The sequence below is a fragment of the Coturnix japonica genome, chromosome 4 (genome assembly GCF_054131305.1).
Source record: "Coturnix japonica strain WE chromosome 4, WE-NBRP24, whole genome shotgun sequence".
Taxonomy (NCBI): domain Eukaryota; kingdom Metazoa; phylum Chordata; class Aves; order Galliformes; family Phasianidae; genus Coturnix; species Coturnix japonica.
In genome coordinates, this window is record NC_140666.1 from 17,803,101 (window position 1) to 17,825,588 (window position 22,488).

The 22,488-nt window shown below is 36.0% G+C and overlaps 1 long non-coding RNA gene across 2 annotated transcripts in view; it reads left to right on the plus strand.

Moving 5' to 3' along the window:
* The window catches only part of LOC107312880 (uncharacterized), a 345,732-nt gene that overhangs the window by 128,510 nt on the left and 194,734 nt on the right, over positions 1-22,488 (plus strand). Inside the window, exons 3-5 of one of the 2 annotated variants that reach the window (XR_014945185.1) lie at positions 10,769-10,825; positions 10,932-11,131; positions 12,533-12,638. This is a non-coding gene — a long non-coding RNA (uncharacterized LOC107312880). Of the gene's footprint in view, positions 1-10,768; positions 10,826-10,931; positions 11,132-12,532; positions 12,639-22,488 lie in introns of those variants that run through there. The other variant, XR_014945184.1, reaches the window with a different exon arrangement.

The following is a 22,488-nucleotide window of genomic DNA, read 5'->3' on the forward strand; positions in this document are numbered from 1 at the left end:
TAACATTAATGTATTTAAATACCTAATTTTTAAAAAGCAGGAAAATCTTTTGAAATTGCTTTCAATTCAGTAAATTCAAATTTTATTTTTACACTGAATGTCTCTAAAGTATTACATTTTTCTCTTTTCTACAAATAAGAAAAACAGATTAACTTATATACATTTTCTTTAAAGAAAAGAATAAGAAGCCCCTTTGATTCTCTCTGCATTAACAATATTTAATTTTAGAACTGAGGCAAAAAAGAAACAAAAAGAATAAAGTAAAAAATAAGCACAAGAGTCCAGGACTATCTGGCTAACCTTGACTAAGTCAAGGTTAGTTTCCTTTCTTCCTCTTGAGGATCCTATTGGCCTCAGGTACCTGTGGATATTGACAGAAAGTTTTTCTAATATCCACCTTTACCATGAATATATTATCAGCTTCAATTTGGAGTGCCCCAATTGATACAAATGCTCAGGATTATTGTTTGTGATTATAAAATTTCAGTTAAACTTCATTTCTCTTTTAGCATGTTTCACATTCTGTATAAAGAAGTAAACTTAAATGTTTCTAGTGCCCAGCATTTTTATTGTTTTGCTTTGGTTTACTTTGTGGTGTTAAAAGGAAGTATAAAGCTAAGGCTAGGTCAGTTGAAATCTTGGGAGTGCAAGAGAGCCGAGGCAAAGACATTCCATAATTACTGTGATATATGGCAAAACAAGAAGTGCCAGGATTGGGGAGGTTCAGGGACGTGTTTTAGTTACTCAATGAGCAAAGGTCAAGAATTTTTGTTCTAGAAGCACAGTCTGAGTAAAAGTGTTTCTTCTAATATGTAGCCTAAATTTTCTTTTTTAGTTTAAAACTCTTTGCCCTTCTATTGCTATTTGCTCATGTAAACAGTTGATCCCTCTCTTTTTTATAAGCTCCCTTCTGGTCCTGGAAGCCACAGTGAGGTCTCTCCAGAGCCTTCTCTTCAGGCTGAACAAGCACAGCTCCCTACACCTTTCTTCATAAGAGAAGTGTTCCAGCCTTTTGATCATTTTCATGGCCTTCCTTTGGACCTGCTCCAAAAGCTCTGCATCTTTCTTGTATTAGGGGGCCCTAGGCCTGGACTCAGCACCCCATTTTTTAATGGAAAAAAGAAACAAACAGAGTTACAGGAGACAAACTATATTTTGGATCAGTGATGATATGAACGAAGACCTTTGAAATGGAATAGAAAATTGCAAATTTATTTTCACTTGAAATCCATGTCTTGTAATCCTATGATATCCCAGAACTTCAAGATGGCAGATTTGGAAATGGGATCTGATATGTAGGATTAACTAATAAATTTGACTGACCAAAAGTCTTATGAACTGAGGTAGTTAAAGCTCTGTGACAGTTTCTTTGATATGAATGTACTACTTGAACCAATTAGCAAGAATCTTACTAAATCTTGGACTAAATGTAATTGTTCTTATCCTCTCCTAAAAGAAGAGATTGTGTCTAAGAAATATTCTTAAATTGAACAGAAATGTAAGACTGTCAGGAAGATCTTGTTGACTTTGCAGATAACATGATGGCTCCTATTTATTTTTCCATGGTTTTTAGTAGTTTATTTCATCATAAATGCATTTCATTTTGTGATGTGTACTAATTTAACTGGTCTTTAAACTGATATTTAAAGCAAGCATGTTTCATTATATTTATTAACATGGAGCTTCTGTACTGTTAAATCCAGAGTAAGTAGAGTCCATAACACAATGTTATTAAGTGTTCATTATTCATACACTGGAGTTCATTTTTTTTTCATTTCTCAGTAAATTAATCTGGCTCAGTTAGGTCATAGTATATTCAGATTCTTGTGAAATATACTTGCTATATACTTGCTTAAAACATTGTTTTAGTATTTCAGAGAGTATATTGCTGGCAAACATAAGAGTGAGTTTATGTAACTGAATTAGCACCTTTCTAAGTAGTATGTAATTATTTTTCATCAGTTGGAACAAATTTCAGAGCAAATGACCATTTTTATTTTTTTCCCCATAGAGGACCATTTTAAAAATGACAGAAATTAACCATATTTCACTTGATTTCTCTTTTGGGAGATGTAACACCCACCCACATACATGTATGTATATGTATGTACACACATGTATATAAGGTCTTTTGCAGTGAGGGCGGTGAGGCACTGGAAGAACAGATTGCCCAGTGATGTGGTTGATGCCCCATCCTGAGAGACTTTTAAGGCAAGGCTGGATCATGCCCTGGGCAACCTGATTTAGCTGCGCATATCCCTGTTCATTGCAGGGGAGTTAGACTAGATGACCTTTAAAGGTCTCTTCCATCTCTAAGGATTCCTTGATTCCACATATATACTTAAAAAAAAAATATATATATATATATATATATATACACACATATATATATACACACACACACACACACACACACACACACACACACACATATATATATATATATATATATATAAACGTTTACATAGGTTTTCCCTGTGGAGTATTGTAGAATTAAGAGAAGCAAGTGTATGTACATCTGTATGTGTGTACTTCTGTTACTATTGCTTGCGAGCAGAGTTACACCAGATTTGTACATTTGGGAAATGTTGGGCAGTTCATCTCTGCAATCTCCAACTCCTGAATACATTTTTTAAACAAATAGCATCCTGTCTTTAGTATTATTTCTCCAGTTTCCCCCATAATTCTCTTATGGATCCTTATAGATTTTATCTATAAATAATGCTCTGTTACTCTATTTAGCTGTTGTATATTTTCAAATTACAGTAATGAGGCATGGTAGCTAAAGTGTGCTTTTAGATGTTGCTACCTGAGCACAGGCAACGACGATTGTGTCGGCCTTGACCTCCCTCCAGATGGCTTGGGATCTGTATGCGTGTGTGTGTTAATATATAAATTAAATATCTATACTCAGATACAATTTTTATTTATTTATTTTTTTTTTTTACATTGGTAAGCTATACATTGTCCAGGCTCTACAGCCATGTATAAATCTGTTTGTAACAATGTTATACCATTTCCTTTTGAAAACTTAAGGATTATTTCCTATGATTTGTTCTGAGGTTGGAGTTAGCATCTCTCCTCTGTTCTTAGACACTGGAGTCATGCTTTCTTTAATGAAAAATGTTGTTAAAGGACTACTTTAATATTTTAACTGGTTTTCCCTGAATTCCTAAAGCGTGGGAGAGTATTTAGTGCTGTCTGGTTGTTCTGCTTTTTCCTGAATAAGGAAATTTGCCTCTACCACATCGGCAAAAATAACAGCTGACTTGTGTCTACCAGAGAACTGCACAATATTTGAATAACAGAAGAATGTTGTGACAAAAAGAAAAATAGGTCAAGACAGTCTTCAGCACCTACTCAGATTATCACTGTTCGTGTTCCCTTTGGACGAGAAGGGAATTATTTTTCCTTCTTTTCAGGCTTACACTGTTAAATCACTTAACCTTTTATGAAATAGTTTAGTTCAAATATATGACTGGCTCATTTGTTTGTGGGAGAGTTGGGCGGTTTCATCATTATTCTATCAGTCATATTCTTACTTGACAAACAAAGTGCATATATTAATATAACTTGGTTTTTTCTCTTTAACAATGATATATCTCTAGTCATTAGGTTAATTCCATTGCTGTCTGTAGCTCTAAAAGCAGGAGTCTCTTCAGTGCTTCCTATGTAAATTCCTAAATGATAAATTGGATTTAAAAATGTAAACGACAAAAGGGAAAAACAAGCAGCAAAGCCCCAACAAAACAAAATTAGCAATTGCCAGACTAGTAACAGATGTATACAGTCAACATAAAAACAAGTTGGAAATAAATAGGTGTTATGCTTTCATGTGACAAAACACAAAATACAATATCTAAGAACCCTAAATCTTAGCTGCTTTTTGTGTATTTTGAAATACGTATATAATTTAAAAATAACTACTTTAGTAATAAATAATATTTTCTTTTAGAGAAGAAAAGCTACTTTACCAGAAATAGCTCTTAGAAGATTATTGTATACATACTTGTATGTATTGTGCGTATCAAGACTGTATCTTCTGGATAACATGCAAGAAGTACTATACAAAATTGTAATGTGATGATTCTGATGTATTAATATACATTATCTGTTTGGACATGTAGCATTTTCATGAATGTTTCTCAGAAAGACTTGTGGGATGTAAGTTTTCCTTATGGAAAAACTGAGGTTCAATAAGGTATAACATTTGTCAGTACCAAAACCAGGAGCTGGAGTATTGTATCAGCACAGTGATATCAGCAGATCTTAGAAGAGAAATGTTTATTTAAATAATTTAAAAAAGAGACAAAATTAAACGTTACATTTTTAGGATGCTTTGAAGTGAACTGTTTCAAGTTATTCAGTACCAACTTGAATAACACCTCAATCCCAGTTTGTCACGCATGTTTCCTTCTGCTATTTCCAGCAGACTATGAGGTCTGTAGAGATCTGGTCCTTCAGCTCTGGAGGTTGTGAGTCAGACCCATTATACTGATAATAATCACAACTTGCCATCAGTTGTCAGAAGAAATAACAATGGTAGTTTGTTCTTTTTGTTTATTTATATATTTAGATATATCTGTGTGGGTACGCCCTAAGGTATGCAATGGTTGTGAGCATAAGGAGAGGCCAAGATCTTTTCTTTCATCACTCAGCATTCATAGTTGACCCTGTGAGAAGCTTATATGTTAGTATTAGTGTAGTACACTTATTTTACTAGTCCTAGTGTAGCACACGAAGACAGGTTTTAATCAGCATTGCAAATTTGCTGAATAGAACTAGAGAAAACAACGGTAGGTGGAATAATTAAACATTATAGGGATGCTTGTTAAGCTTCATGGTTTAGAGTACGTTATGAATGGTGGTGGAAGCAAGTCTGCCACTAGCACTGATAGTTATGAACTATTTATTAGTCACAGCAAGCAGTGATATTGCAGTATCACTGAAAGTGTGGAAATCTTTGTGAGTGCTGTATATTGCATCTGAAGGAGTCATTCTCTGGCTTGTTAAGAGCAAACAAGTATGGCAGAAGATTTTTGAGTATTCATTGAAAATATATTTTTCCTGTTTCATTATTTTCCTCCCCTGTCCCTTACCTGCGGTTCATATTGGCTGTGACTTTTCAAGTTCTGTTTTCATCAAGCTTTGAATACATTTCTATGATATTTGAAGAGCTGAGGAGGTGCTTTGATTTTCTATTGCTTGCATTTTAAAATAGCAAAGATTAGGGACCAGTTTCCCCACAAGCAGTCTGATTTACCTGGCCAAGAGCAAATCATTATACTCTGCAAATCAGAGTTGCAAGGGACCTTGGGTTTTCTTCATACATTTTTGAGTGGAGGAATGCCCTCAGATGTTCTTCAACAGAATAGTTATTGAGAGGGTACCATTCTCAAGAAGTTGCATTTATCCAAGCAAAGGCTTTCCTTGTCAGAATAAGTAATATGTATTGTTTGTAATTTCTGAGTGCAAAATCCATCAAGAAACATGTAAAAAAGGTACTTCTGATAAAGTGAGTTTCATCAGTGTTTTCAAACTAGAATATTTCTAACTAAATTATTACTCCTAAAAATGGCAAGCAGGCTTAATTGAATATTTTGTGTCTGTATAGTAGGAAGACAGTTTGAATGTGCTACTGGATTTTAATGTTTGTGTTAATTTGGCAGTTATCAATCAAGTGTAGAAATACTAATGTTCTTTTTTTGTTTGTTTGTAAAGAAGTGTCTTTTGGTTAATAATTAAGCAGATTTATTGCCTAGAAGCTGTCGCTTCTCCTTCCATATTTATGTGAGGACAGAAATACTGGTATGTCAATTCCCTAAAAAGTTTTAAAATTCATACCTTCAATTACTTGATGCACCAAAGCAAGATTTGTATGACTTTTTAGCAAGCAAAATGTTAATTTCTGGTCTGCCATTGCCATCATCTTAATTCCTTACCCAAACTTCAGAGAATAAAAACTGCACAAACCAACAGATTACAGAAATATTGCAAAATTGATTCTCTGTCAACACCAATAACTCTTTTTTCAAATGAGTTCAGTTGAAATAAATGTTGTACAAGGTTACAAGATAACATTTATTTAACAAAACATATTTCAATTACATAATTGATGCACTGCTTCCTTACCTCACTCTATCGAGGTCACCCGTACCCATGTATAACATGGCTCAATCTTCCTGCAGAGGTCTGGATAAAACTGCCAAAATGTCTTTGCTTTTAAAGCTACTCAGCTGTTAGACTAAGGAAGCAGAGTAATTCTAACTGCTTCAGTGGATTCATTTACCCCTCACAAATATTTCATTTTCTTTTATTGAACTTTTCATAACTTTGCATAATTACTCGTATTACTACTGGTTTTGTGTATATGTTTGACATATTTTATATAGTTGTATTCCTTTTTATCATTTGAAAAATGTTGAGAACACTCATTTCCTACTTTAGCCAGTTATTTTTTTGTGGATTTGGTGAGAATTTATTTCACCGAATATTTATTTCTAAAAAAATATGAAGAAAGAATTTCATGCAGGAATTCAGTATCAAATATTTTCCTTAATCGAGTACCAACGGGTTGAGTGTTTATACATTAGCAGATTATTTATTTATTTATTTATTTTATTTTTATCAAGCCAGAAATGTATTTACTTTTTAAACAGAGAACATTTTATAATGAATTCTGCATGTGGAGGATATTGAACAAAGATGATACATTTATCCAGTCATGTTACTCTGGATTAAACCTGGCTACTTGGACTGTAATTTTGTAAGTGACTATCCATGTGCTTGCTTAAGTTACACAGGAATTTGCTTATCATTGTGACTACACTGATGCCTGGAATAAAGCATAAGCAATAGTGATCTTATCTATCATTGTAACGGATAAAGACACATGATCTTTCAGATTTTTTGCATTATAAGAATGATTTATTCAAGTCGTTACACTGTTCTTTGTAAGTAATTGAAAGGAATTCCTATATGTAGATCATAAATTTATATTAAAATATCTTGAGGTTTTCTAGTATCTCCCAGGAGGGAAGCTGGTGAGAGACTGGATCACCATTTCTTAGCATGAGTACTGCAGAACATTAATCCATAGAATCATAGGGTGGCTTATGTTGGAAGGGAAGGGATTTATCAAGTGACTGCAGGCTAGAAAGAATTGTTATCACTGATACTTAACTTGCCTTTTCAGTTTTTTATTTTTTTTCCACTTTCTTTGCCAGTACATAATATGGGATGCAAATAAGGAAAGGTGGGGGCTAATATTAAAATATGTGCTATCTCACTGGTGGGTTTTTCTCATGAAGTCAAAATTAAATTGAAGGAGTGGTGTTTATTGTGGGGTTTACTTTCAAATATCTTCTGGAAATGCTTACTCAGAAAATGTAGATTCCTGGTGTGATTCAGGATACTGAAATTCTTCTTCCTGACTCCTGTTCTGCTGGCTCTTAAGCCTCTCAAATGGTAATAGAGGCTTTTGGGGGATTTGGTGATGAATAAAGTAAAGGTTTAGCAAATCTCTTGGAGTGTTGTGGATGCATAAAGTTGTAGAGGACTGGATGGTACTCATTTCCAATAGGATTATGCATGAAATGCAGGAATTTATTTCTCCCTGATATTATTGCATCTCAGTTGCGACATGCACTTGCATCCTCACTCAGTGTTCAGAACCGTACGCAACAAGCTACTGGCCTGGAAGATAACATGTCATGTCTGTAACATTAACTGAAGTATTCTTAGCAGGAATAAACAGTTTAAGATAAAATGAAATTAAACATCATACTCAGTTTATAAAGGCTTCAATCACAGTAGAGCTGGGGTCAAGTAAAGTTCAGTTTGAAACAAATTAAGAAAAAAGGATAGATGAAATTAGATAGATGAAATTAGACTTGAAGAAGGGTCAGAGACTACGCATGCAGTTATTTGAAGATGAATGCAGCTAATTCATTTACCTAAAAGTATGGGGAAAAAAGAATGGGTGGAACAGGAAGGGTTGGGGGGAAGATGTCTTTACAACTGTTATATACTTCATGAACAGAATGGGACTGGTACAATTGTTCCATTAAGTGCAGATATTTTTCTGGCTTAAGCCACTGAAATCAATGTCACTAATTTCATAAGCAAAGCAATATATAACTTTGAGGGAATTAATGCAACCCAAGTAAAATGATATAGATTTAATGAAGAAATACATTTACATTATATAGCTAAAATGATTCAACAAACTAGTCTGAAAATAATAAAGTTCTAATCTGTTAGAAGAAAAAGTGGATTACTGTTAATGAGCCTCATTAGTTTCAATAGGGCCAAATGTCGGGTCCTGCATTTAGGTCACAACAACCCCAGGCAACCCTACAGGCTTGGGGAAGTGTGGCTGGAAAGCTGCCTGATGGAAAGGAACCTTGGTGGACTGATGGACAGACAGCTGAATATGAGCCAGCAGTGTACTCAGGTGATCAAGGCCAATGGCATCCTGGCTTGTATCAGGAATGGTGTGGTGAGCAGCACTAGGGAAGTCATCCTGCCCCTGTACTTGGCACTGGTGAGGCCTCATCTCGAGTACTGTGTTCAGTTTTGGGTACCTCAGTACAAAAAGGACATGGAGGTACTGGAGCAGGTCAAGAGAAGGGCAACAAGGCTTGTGAAGGGCTTGAAAAATCAACCCTATGAGGAGAGGCTGAAGGAGCTGAGGCTGTTTAGTCTGGGTAAAAGGAGGCTGACAGGAGACCTTATTGCTCTCTTCCAGTATCTGAAAGGTACTTACAGTGAGAGCAGGGCAAGTCTCTTCTCGCTGGTGACAGGACGAGGGGGAACAGCCTCAAGTTGCACCAAGGTAAGTTTAGGTTGGACATTATGAAACACTTCTTTATAGAAAGGGTAGTTAAACACTGGAATAGGGTCCTCAGGGAGGTGGTTGAGTCACCGTCCTTGGATGTGTTTAAGAATTGTTTGGATGTGGTGCTCAGGGATATGATTTAGCAGAGGATTGTTAAGAGTTAGGGTAGTGTGGTTGAACTTGATTATCTTTGAGGTCTTTTCCAACCTGAGTAATTCTATGATTCTATTTAAATTCAATGAGATTCACAAGAGTAGCCTAGTTACTTGAAAGATTATCACATGCAACATGAATCAGTGCAAAAATGTAAGATTTTCTGAGACAGTCTTTGACTAAGAGAAAGATTTTTCTAGGAGAAGCATGAATTTAGGACTCAACAAGCTTTTTAACTGGAGGAATAGAAGTTAATTCAGTTTTACAAGTCAGATTATGTCCCCTACACTACATAAACAACGTATTATCCTCTTCCCATTCCCCCTTCCTCCCCCTTTTTTTTAGGACAAATAGCTCTTCATTTACATCTTTGGGAGACTTTGTTCTCTCAATTTTTTAATCATCCATGCTTTAACTATTCTATTTCAATATCCTTTTGGGCAGAATAGGGCTTGATCAGGGTGGATCCTAACTGCACAAATAGAATGAAGGAGATTTGATCATCTGTTAATAATGGCTGAAACACCCTAGGATAAAAAGAAAAGAAAAAAAGTAGAGTAAATTGTCTTGAAGCTTTTTCAGCAGTTGCAATCATGTACAGAAGCAAAGAATAACCCATAAAATCACTGAGATCAAAGTATATCCTGGCTTAAGGATACATTACTATGTACCAACATGGTACTTCTGGAAAATCAGATCATTTACCAAGTCATTGTCCCAGGCAAATCTGTGGCTCATTCTTTGTTTTTGTGGGTCTGGGTTTTTTTTCCTTGTATGGAAGGAAAAGAGTGGCAGATTACTTGGTGTCTCTATCAAAGAGGATTAAGCAGAGAATTCAGAGTTTAAATAAACTGGCTGCATCATCCGTGAAGGAACCAGCTCTGTATTATTTTCTCTGGAGCTGTTCTCTGAAGAAGCATCACAGTGGTACTATGGGCCAACTAGGTGGAACAGGATCTTTCAGTCATTAGAGCCTAAAGGGCAGCCTGAGAGATTAAAATAGGAGTGGAAAATCTAAGCATCCTCATTACAGTATCTGTGTACGCATCCAAGCTGTTAACAAAACTTCACCTCTACATTTATGCTTTCCAAGCTAGAATAATTTAACAGAACTCAGAGGACAGTGAATTCCTTAATAACTGTTCATCTGGTTTAATGAGTGTTGTTTATATGCACTGTTGTGTCATTTCATCCATGGGATTGCACATATGGGACTTTTTTCTAGATGAAGGGATATCAGAGTCTTTTTAAAAACATCCTTTTAAAAAGTCACTGAGTCTATTTCTGTAACTGAAGCAGAAACGTTACTGTGTAAGGCAAATGTTTGAATGAGTTTCAAAGGCCTTGTTGTCGTGTATTTACATTACAAGTTTTCTAAAGAGAATCTTTTCAGTCCCCTACTGTGCCCCATAAAACTTTGTTCTATTCTCTGGGAACAAGAGCAATTATAAGACGTAGATCATGCAAAACATTTCTGGTTGTACAGTCATTAAAAATGATCTCTCTGGCCCTGTCATGGCACTGCTGGGAATGTCTAAGGGCTGCTGCAGTGACTGCAGAAAACAATCCTAATGTTGTCTGCCTCAGCCACTGTGAGGGGGTTACACAAGGTAGTGTTGGTCTATCTCTATTGAGAAGATTAAAAGAAGAAAAAACTCCATCCTACTGTGGTTAATTTATTTATTTATTTTTGCTCTTGTTGAGATTATTATTTTAAAATGCAATAAAATGAAAATTGTCTTTTATGGGCTAATTGTCTTAACTTTTCTCTTTAAGGTAGTCTGGCACCTGCAAGTTCCAGCAAGCTTTATAGAGAAGCCTTATATATAACAGGTACCTACAGTCCTTGTCTCTATAAATACACTTCAAAGTGGTTTTACCTGATGGATTTTTTTGGATAAAAGGGATTTATTTATTTTATTTTGTTGTTTGCTTGCAGATCTGAGGCATTATCTGAAGTCTGTCTACATTCATTAGGAGTCCCTTAAAAAAAATATAGATAAAAGCTAGTCTCAAATTCTGTTCGCAACTTACACCAGTGAAATCATGGAGTCTTCAAAGGAGCTTTACACAGTGAGAGATCTGTACCATTTTCTTCTTTCAGCATCCTCACCTGACGGAAGAACTTGGATCAGTGGAGTGGGTATTCACACCTTAAGATTTGAGCATTAATGTGTTTCTTAAGCAGTTACCTGAGCTCTGAGTATAGCAAGGAGGTCTTTGCCTGCTGGCTGATGTACGACAAGACATCCTCCTAGTGCTTGTGCATAGATTTGAAATTAGTGTGCATAAGTAGTGTTCTGATGTGAATTTCATATGAAATATTGGTAGACATGTTACAGCACTCTCACACTGGTGTAACATCACCTTGGGTTGTGGGTCTTGTTTTGCCACAGAAATAATTTCAGATATTTTTTTCCTTTGTCATAGATATTTTCTGAACAAATCAATGCAGCGTGAGGAGCTAAAAGAGTCCTGGGCATTCACAGGCTTTTCAGTAAGATTAAGAAACTGCATGTTTATGAAGGGACAGGAGGTTGCTATACAAAAGACCAAGGTCTGTCACCAAGTATTTATGTATATAGAATAGCGAATCAATTTACACTGGCTTTCTGAAATTTCTAGGTACTCCTTTCTGAAATTTCTAGGTACTCTACTCAGTGTTTTCTTTCAGTCATTTTAAGTGTTATCTCAAATAAAAATTGACATAACCCAAGATGATGTCAGATACTTCAAAGGTTAACAATCCAGTGATGAAGCAGCAAGATATCCCAGACGAGCATTTTCTTTTTCAATTTTCCTGCCAGTAAAACTTATAATAATAATGATATTTATTTATTTATTTATTTAACTAGGCTGTTTCTGTAGTTTTTCTGTGATGTGTGAGCTTGTGGTTACACATATGGGTGTCTATCAATATCAGCACATTTCTACTTTCTTCATTCACATAGCGTGAATCCATTTTTTTTTTTTTTTTTGCTTTAAGTGTTGAGTTTTGTATGACTGAAGAGTTTAATTTATGTTAAAAGAGCTATTCAAGGGCTTTGAGAACAGGAGTAATTGTCTCTCATTTGAAGTTGAGGAAATCAAAAAGACGGCAATAATTATATGATGAAATTGAAAGAATAACAATGCTGGGGAGAAATTGCCCATCTACAAAACAAGAGATAAAATAGTGGATGTCTCAACAGTATTTTGAGAAACAGATCTACAATTCCAAGAGTCAGTTCATCAGAAGTTTCTATGATGAGTCTATTTACCCCTTAAAATAACTAAAAGGAGTTACAGTTGTCTTTCATCTGCGCACTTAGAACAATGGCAGGTGGTTTCATTACCTTCCTAAACATAATATATTTTACTTTACCTCTACAGTATTGACCTATTTAGCTACCTGAATGTAGTATCCTTTTTTTTCCCTACAGAGAGTGGTATACTCTGAGTTCTCTGTTATAAACTTCCTACTAGAAATATTTCTGATATAAAGCACCGCTTGTGGGAATAGAGCAACAGTCTGTGAATTACCATTCTGCTGTGTTCCAGTATGATTCCTACAGGAGCTGTCATCTCAGGTTCAGACCTATGGGACAGCAACATCTGCTGATGCCAGAGGCAGGAAGAAGTGTGGATCTGATATTTGCTTACTGGTATGTTATACGAAGTATAAGCAGCAGTTTATCTGGCTCATATATTCCTTCTTTACCCACTTTTGTTTAACTGCCTTCACTTTTCCCATCTTGGCTCCATGAGTAAACTTTATTTTCCACATTATTTTCCTGGAACTAGACAAGAGTCCACTGTTATTTTCTTTCAGTCATCCAGACTCTCTTAAAATCTGTAAAGGTTTCAAACCAGTGTCCTTCCCTTCTCTTCAAGTTCTCTGTGTGTCCTAATGTTACTGCTATTTCTTTTGCACTTTGTTTTGCTCTACTCAGGTGCTCTTATTTTCATTTTCTGTTTGGATACTGGCACCTTTCTCTCAACTTAGGAATTTTTGATAATGTCATCTCCTCTCTTTGTCTCTCCCTGATGAAATTCACGAGTCTGATTCCCCCTTAGGGCACTTTCTGATTCTGCTTAACATGTTCATCAAGACCGTCTTATCAAGCCTTTATTTGCCTGTGCAGTTTTCATGCATCTTCACATCACAAATGTCACACTTCATTATCTCTGTCACCACAAATAGCACTAGCTTCTCTTTACTCCCCTAATGCCCATCTTCAGTTTTGTGAAGTACAGAATGATTTCCTTAGCCCTGCTTGGCTAATCATGTTCAATCCTTCCTAAAAGCCTGCATTATGCACGAGAAATGAAAGAATTCTGAGACCAGGAAATGAAGAAGACAAATGCTAAGATTAACTAACTAGTATACATGTCATAAAATATATATAAAGACAGTATAACTTCAATACCCTGAATTTCCCAGTGTTGCTTGCCTATTTTGTGTATCTTTTGTTTCATTTCTGGCACTTCAGGGACAATCTATATCGTACTGTAGAGAGCTGGAGTGATCCAGGTATCTGCTCATAACTGGAAAGTACTGCTTGTTTTGACTGTTCCAATGGTTTCTGAGTATACCTTAGCACAGACCTTGTTCTAGTGGGTATTACTGAGTACTAGCTCAGCGAGCATCCTGTAAAGGTGCAAGCGTTGCAGTTCATTTACAATAATATATATTCTGTTTCAATTAAATTCTGGTCTTCAAATCCACCTGCTGATGAGCAAGGCATACTTATGTTGAGTCTATATACTTTTTTTGACATTCATCATGTCTCTCCTGCAGAGTGAAAAGTTATTTTAAAACAGCACCACCACCAATGTCATGCTAAATGTACTTGAAATAATTCATTGCTACGAGATCATGTATGAGTCTTCTTCCCAACAGAAATGTGTACTAATGGTCAAACAACACCTGCAGACACAATCCAGCTCTCACTAAGGTTAATGGGAATCAGTTTACAGGCATCACTTTTAAAGAATGTTTGCATAGGGGAAAAAAAAAATCACAATCAGATCTAAGATGCTTTGAATATTTTTTCTTATTTTAGTTTTCCCCATCCTTTGTTTTTTCCTAAACCCATTGAAAAGGTATTTAAAGTAGAACTGCCCCTTCCCAAGGGGTATTCCTTCTCCTTCCAGAAGCAGTTCCAAGTTTCAGCTCGGCAGTATATCGCATCTTTTCTTTATTGAAATGGAAAAATAATCTTTTTCAGCAATTCAGCACAATGTTTTGGGTGAGAAGTTTCCTAAAATGCAAGGCAGAAATTTTTTGGTCCCTTTATCATGCTATTGCTTTACTATGCCACTACTCTACATAGGTCTGGCACAGGAGATATCATAATGCTTTCCTTTTGTTGTTTATTTGTTGCTTCTTAGCTTGGTTATGTCCAGTTCAACACTAAGTAGGCAGTGCTATTAAATTATAATCACTTGGTTGAACAAAAGCTTGCTTCATAAATCATTCTTTAATAGCCTGTCTAAAATTTCTTTAGGGTGTTGCAGCTGCATTGCAATGTTGCTTAGCCGGTCAGGCTCTAATTATAGAAATTATACATCCAGCAGTTAAACCAGTAAACAAACCTACTCAGATTGGTGCAGTAATGCTATGTCAGTTAGGATCTTTCAGTTTGATTTTGGATTTCTGTCACTCTAATCCTGCTGTGCACTGAAATATCTCCTATTGCATTTTGTCACTGTACTACTTGGACTTCACACAGAGAGCTGTTTTAACTACTGCTTAGAGGCAGCCTCACTAGATTAGTCCTTTCAAAGTGCCTGTAAGTGATTTAGCAATTAACTCAAAAGTAAAGCAAATAATTAACAGTGTTCTTCAGCATGTGGCAGAACCATTAAATACAATACAAATGGAAGAAAAATAATACCCATTCTATTTTCTGGGTTATTATTTTGGTCTTCTGGTTATGTTATATAAAATCTAAACAATACAAGAACTATTACTAGTGTTGTTTTAGAGTTAGGACTAAAATGAGGGTAACTGTGAGATTCCTGTCAGAAATCACTTATCTCCTATTCATAGTCCCTCCTGTATTTTTAAACTGTAGATGTATCTCCATTCCAAAACGTGGTAACATTACCTTTGCATCACAGGAACTGGTTGAAATATGAAGGGATTGTGTACTTTATGAAATATAAAATGCTAATTGCTTTCCAACTTTTTACAACTTCAGCAACATAAAATATGTTTTAAGGTAGCGGCAGTAAAGCATTGAAGGTGGAATGAGATCTGGAAGACAAGAAAGAGGAGTGAGTAAGTTTATGTGGTATAAAAGTAGAGCTATTAGCTTAGTTTTCCCCGCCTTTTAATTTCTTTCTTTTTTTTTTTTTTCATAAGTTGTTCTTTGTGACATTGTCTAACACAAAAGTCACAGCATAAATCTTCAATCCATTGGTTATATGCTCTCTATGATTAATCCATGCAACAGCATTGCGAGGTGTAAAAGATATTGTAACAGAATGAGTAGGTGTCTGACAGAAACATAGTGCATTCTTAATTTTTTATAGTAGTGTAGTGTTCGCTACTGTTGTAGTGTCTCTCCCTAAGGAGAGGAGGTTACTGGTCTGTAACTGTAGAATTAAAAATATTCAAGTTTTTCTTCTAACAGTTCTCTGTAAGTTTCCTTATTTCAAAGGTAGTAGTCAAGTTTGGCCTGAAAAAAACCCGTATAGTGTACCACCAAATTACTTAAATTGTCATGCTTAATGATGAGCAATCTTGAACTGACTGAAGCCTCAATGTTTTGTCATTTGGGTGTATCATTTGAACAACAGAGTGGAGACTTTTTCTGCAGTTTGTTACTGTTCCAAGCACTGCCATGCATCTATAAGCCTCCACTGGTGAGAAGCAGGAAAACCCCAAGCTGCCAATATTGCTGTGTGCTGGAGGCATCCCAATGCCAGTATGAACAACAGTATGGAGTTGTAGGAGCAGAGCAGGTCAGCTGCCATAGGAATGAGCTCAGGCTGATTTGATCCCACTGGCTGCTCATCCTAATTTAAGTCCTGATAGAGGAAGAATTACTAACAGTTTACTTTTATGTCAGCATAATCAAATAAAAGCTATTAGAAGGGTAATAGCTGAAATCGTAGTTAAGAACTTGTCACGGAAGTAACCCAAGAAAGATAAAGGCAAGACTAATAATTTTACAAGTAATTGCACTGAATATGGTGCAATGAAAAAAGAAAAATGGTTAGCAGTCATCTAATTTCCCAGAAAATTGGAGCTAGCCCAGTTTATGCGGATCTGTGATTTTGTTTATTAAAAGTTTTGTCAGTGCTTGAGAGTTCATTCATTTAATAAATTGTTTGCAGAAAATTATTTAAGGGTTTTAAAAATGGTTTTGGAACATCCTTAACTTTTATGAGGCCATTTAGCAATTCTCACAGTGTTCTAAAGACAATTAAGCAAGGATGACACCACAAGATGATTATTGACAGTGTAAGTTTTTCAAAGGAAGAAGTTGTTCTTGCAATAGGATGGGACTGCATCTTTGTTAGGGCCCCTGTGGTCTACTGCAGTGTAGATGAAATAGGCACTGAGAAGCACTGATGTGTCACTTCTGATGGTTTTGACTAATTTCCTAAATGTAGACTTCTAACAAGGCATGAGTGCAGCCTTTAGGGCTGTTTAATTCATCCCAACTTCCTTAATTCAAGTAGAAGTGTTACAAAGTTAAGTGCTCAGCAGCTTCTCATTGTTCACAGGATCTTTTTTTCCTAATATTTGCTAGCTTGCCTTTTGTGAGGTAAGCTTTTGCCACCTCTGCCTGCTGCCTTCCACCAGATCTGGGTAAGCAAAAGAACCACCACAACCTTCATGTACGTTCCGGATCACTCAAAAATCATACTTTAAGCACTGTCAGCCAGGAAGGTTTCTAATTAAATGTTTCCTCTTCCCACTGCTTTCACAGTCATTATGTTGGATTTCTGATGACTTGCAAGCTGTAAATTCATAGGTTGTACTGACATAAATGCAAATTTCTGTATCTGTGTTCACTGCAAATATTTACATGAGAGCCTACGTTTTGCTGCAGAATTCTACCTGGATTGACAAGGTGACAAGCTTATAGGATGTCAACAAGTTGAACTGATTAGCATATGGCACAGGAGTATCTTTAAATAGCAATGTAACAATCAGATATTTTTTGTTTGTTTTATAACCATTTCAATGGCTAAACTGAAAGAGATACAGTGCAAAATCGGGCATAGGCCTAATCTAGTAAGCATTTGATATATGATGATATATATATAATGCATAATGTATATATATGCATTATGTTTTAAGGAGTTTCAGTTGACAGATAACCTCAGAACAGGCAGCACTGCATAAAATCCTGGAAGTACATGCTTCATATACAGAAATTAGCATTTATCATTATTCTCTTGGCTTTCAGCTTTATTTAACAAGCATAGTTAATACTATAAGTGTTACATCTGTTTCTCTTCTGAGAAATTATCATTAAACTAATACTGTTATTTTGCCTGACAAGCTGTGGGAGCATCATAGATTGACAGATCACAGCAATCTGTACATCTCTACATAAAGTGTATGGCTGGCTCACCATATCTGGGTATGGAACTTGCAGAACTTTCCTGCAAAGGTTTCCAGAGGTCTTTATTATAGTTCCACACACTGTCATCTGATCTATTCCCTGTTGAGAATATGGACCAGTAGCGTTATGCTGTCTTGATACCTACAGATGAATTGGTTCTGTGTTTTTCTGGGAGGCCCTTTATAGCATACATCAAGTTTATGCTTTGTTTTCCTCTCCTTTCTCTAATCTATATTCCCAGGGAGGAATGCAAACACAGCTAGGCACTGGCTGAAGCCAGGAAGGAACAAACTCTTCAAGAACCATAAACATTTCATAAAATCAAATCATAGAATCGTAGAATGGCCTGGGTTGAAAAGGGCCACAATGATCATCTATTTTCAACCCCCCTGCTATGTGCAGGGTCACCAACCACCATACCAGGCTTCCCAGAGCCACATCCATCCTAGCCTTGAATGCCTTTAGAGATGGGGCATCCACAACCTCCCTGGGCAACCTGTTCCACTGCATCACCACCCTCTGTGTAAAAAACTTCCTCCTAAATATTTCAGTAGCATTGCCCATTTAGGGAGTATTTCCTTTCAGAAGCTGCATGTTAGGGTGATTGCTACCTCTGTGTTTTGTACCAAGGTATGAATTTTTGCTTTCATCTCAGCTGTGTGGAAATCTGAAAAGAAGTTTCTTCCACTTAATGGTCATTGGTCAACTTATCATTACATTGATCAACTTGATCATTACAATCAAGAGCTGAGAGGCTTGTGGTGGGTGAATTTAGGTAAATGACACAAAAGCTGTTTTTCTCTCTGCTACTGCTCTGCAAAGCAGCTCAGTCCTGTAGAATTTTTGCTTCCTGCAATGTGAACTAGACCAATTTGTCTAATGCAATTACAGTGTAAATGAATAGCAGCTTAAAAATCTGTCCAGATGCACATTCTCCAGTACTGATGCATGGATAGCCATTTTTCTAAGATCTCCAGCTGCATTTTTACTTTTCTCCATCAGGGCTTGTTTCACTGTAGTATTTTGGTATTTGACAGATGCCTGTGTATTCAAGTTAAAAGTGAAATGAGGGGCGTAAAGAAAAAAAACTATTGATTTGTCAAATAACGAGTCAATTACATTTAATATGTGCTCTTCCTCAGGTGAGCATAAAAGGATAATAAATCCTAATTTAAAAGAGAATGATTAATTCAATTTTGTTTAATGCTGTCATTTCTGGTATGTAAATTGACTACAAAGTGATCTAATAGCAGTCTACACCCACTTCTTGCATGCTTCAAAGACTATTCTAGCTATGTTGAACAATACTAGTAATTTTCAAATAGCTGATTATTTTTAATGAGCACAGCTGCTTTTATGTGAAGATAAATACACAGTAACTCAGACTTCCCAATTTGCGTTCAGTTACACGTGCACGCATGAATTCTACATGTATATTGAAAGCGGTGTCTTTGTGTACATATTTATGCCTTTACTAATAATACATACCATAGTATTACATTATTTATGCTGAATAGAAAGTGGAAGCAGTTTAGTCTAAATGAGAAGATCAAAGAGATTTAGTGTAACATACAATTATAAACAGAATTTTAAGAAAGGGAAATAATGGACACATGAAATTACATCCATAGACTTAGTGAGTATGTGGTGGGAATATATAAATGCTGTGCCATTGTTTATGCTCATATTCTAATATACAGATCTGTTGGAAACTTTAGATTAATGCAGAAGCTTAAAGATCCAATATTTTTAGTGGAGTAGGCTTTTATGTTCTAGTAAAAGCAACTGATTCATTCTTTGATTTGCTTTCATATTTTTTTATCTCAGTGTTATGTTTTTGCTTGCTTCAACATAAATTTACCTTCCAAAACTATTTTTACCATTTTCCATGTTTATATACTTGCTGTCGTGTATCACATGCATTCTGCAATTTTATTGACTTTTTTCATTAGCATGGACTGAACTGAGAATCATATAATGGCTTGAGTTGGAAATGATCTTAAAGCCCATACAGTCTCAACCCCTGCCATGGGCTGACTTTCTCACATCCTGCCCAGGGCCTCATCTAACCTGGCCTTGAGCACTTTCAGGGATGGGGCACCCATAGCTTTCTGGCTCACGCACTGCTTGCTCTTGTATAGCTTTTCATCCACCAGTACCCTCAGGTCCTTTTTGATCAGGCTGCTTTCTCTGTGTTTTCCTAGTCTGTACACATACCTGGGATTTCCACAACCCAAGCACAACACCTTGCAATTGGCCTTGTAGAACCTTGTTAGATTTTTGTGGGTCCACTTTATGAGCCTATTCAGGCCCCTTTGGATGGCATCCCTTCCTTTTATGGTGTCAAGTATGCTGCTCAGCTTGGCATTGTCTGCAAACTTTCTAAGTGTACTTGATCCCACTGCCTGACCCATATTTATCAAAGATGTTAAAGACCACTGTTTCCAAGACAGCCTCCTGGGAGGCACCACTTGTCCATCAGTGGACATAAAGCTATTGACAACTATCCTCTGGCAACAACCATCCAATAAATTCTTTATTTGTTCTCCAATTTAGGGATGAGGATGTGTTGTGGGACCTTGTCAAAGGCCTTGCAGAAGTGCAGGAAGATGACATCTGCTGGCCTTCCTTTGTCCACTGACACTGTCACTCCATTGTAGAAGGTCACCAGATTGTTCAGGTATGATCTGCCCATGGCATAGCCATGCTGGCTGTCACTTCCTCATCTCTGTCATAACTTTACTGCCAGGAGGGTCTGCTCCATGATCTTGCCAGCCATAGAGGTGGGGCACATCAGTCTGTATTTCCCCAGGTCTTCCATTCTTTGTTGAACATGGCAGTGATGAGTCTGATCAAAACTGCCAACTAACTTTTTCATTTATTTATTTTTACTTGGTGTATTAGCACCATCTAAAAAGCCTGAAGTATATTTCCTGCCTTTCTTCCTGACTCTGACAAATGGTATTGACACAGGCTTTCTGTTTGGCTTCTTTTTTGCTGCACACAAAAATTTCATTCATTAAATTTCTCGTAATGATGAAAAATCTCTGAGGGATTGCTTTCCAAATGTAGATTGTTATTTTTGGGTTCAGTGACTTCATTTATTTTAGTGAAGGGTAAAAAAAGGGTAGGAAAAGAAAGTTAGGTAGATATTTTCAGCATCTGTAGGAAATGAGTGTTTACCAACTGCCTGCCTGAGAAAGTTAGGAACAACCAGAAGCAATTTCCTAAATTTTAGAAAATATCTCAACATATTAGAATACAAATTAAGTTAGAGATTTTTTTCAGTAATGATAGGGATACTGATTTTGTTGGACTTTCTGGGGTTCCAAGACTATTATGTTCCTATTCAAGTGGGGATTCTAAAATGTGTTCTGCTATTCCTCCTTGTTGTTCCATTCTCTGGCTGTTAACTCTCTATTTCTGATTTCTCTGTATTATAGGACTGGATAGTCCTATGCTTTTTTATTCTCTTTATTTCCTTCTGCATCTATTCATGTTACAATGCACTTTCCTCCTATCTTTCTTTTTACCATGTTCCTTTCTTCTTCTCCTTTTCCTTTGTTCTCTCCTTCCCATGACTATTTCTAATTTGCTTTCTCGTGTGTCATTACTGTGCTTCTGTTTCCAGCCATCACTCTGTATCCCATGTTGAGACTTTCAGAAAGAAACATAGTCTTTTAAATTAATTAGAGGAGCTCCTTTCTCCAGTATTAAAGAAAAACTCTTTCAACTAGAAAATATAGTATGCACACCAACTTTTCCTGTAGTTAGAACTCTAAATAAACTTCTCTATTTGTTCAGCTGCAAAAGTATTCTTCACAAATGAGGAAATTCTGATGTAGAACATAATCTAATGCACAGGAGATGTTCATAGTAACTTTAGAAATGTAAAGTGATACATGCTTTGTATCACAAGCATGTCTCTAAGAATATTAAATATATATACATCTTTTTCTTTCACAGATATATCAATAATTAGTTTTCCTTTCAGATAAAAAATGTCACATTTTGATATTTTATTCCTTTAAAATTAAGTTCTGACAGTTATGACACAACTTGCAAAAGATTTCAGAGTTAATGAGCTTGTGTGCCCAGTTCAGAAGCTATCCTACTGAAGTTCTTTTGCAACCATTCTGGAATTAGTTCTGCAGTTCTTGAAGTCAGAGTTAACTGATAAATAGAAATGAATGAATATGTAGTTTGAATAGAAATAAAAACAAAAATCATTCTATTATACAACCTTTGGCTAATTTGATTGACTAACTTTTACATGCTGACTACCAGAATCAGCTTTTAATATTCTGAGACAAATTATAACAATCACCTCAATACATTTGCCATCCTTGAAAAACATTAACAGCTATTAAAATGTACTCAACAGGAGAGGCCTGTTTTACAGCTGTTGTGAGAAAAACAACAGCTTGTGTTGCAAAATGTGATTTTTAAAAAGGGTTTTTAAGAGATTGTGTTTTCTCCTCCTTCTGGTTTTTCTGAACTTTGGAGCTTGTGTGCTATTTCTGACACTGCAGATGAAAGTGGAAGGGTTCTGGCAGGATGTAAATCATAAGATCATTAACATTTCAGCCCAATTTCTCTCCAGCAATGTGTAATCTTAGCAGAGATGATTGATTGGATCAGGGTTTAACTAGATAGATATTATGGGTCATTCCTGTGTATTTCCTCATTTTCTTTCCCCTTTTGATAATCCTTGTTTCAGATAACATCATTCAATCAACTTCACAGCTCGTCTAGTGCTGTGTTCTTCTAATATCAGATATTTCTCTGGATAGATATATGTTCTGTCTTAAAATTTTGTACGTGTTCTTTTTGCCTTGGTATGTAGTCCATTATAAGGTATGGTGGAAATGTTGACATTAACATCTCATTGGCTTTAGTCCTTGAAACTTTAGGGTCTGTTACTTTCCT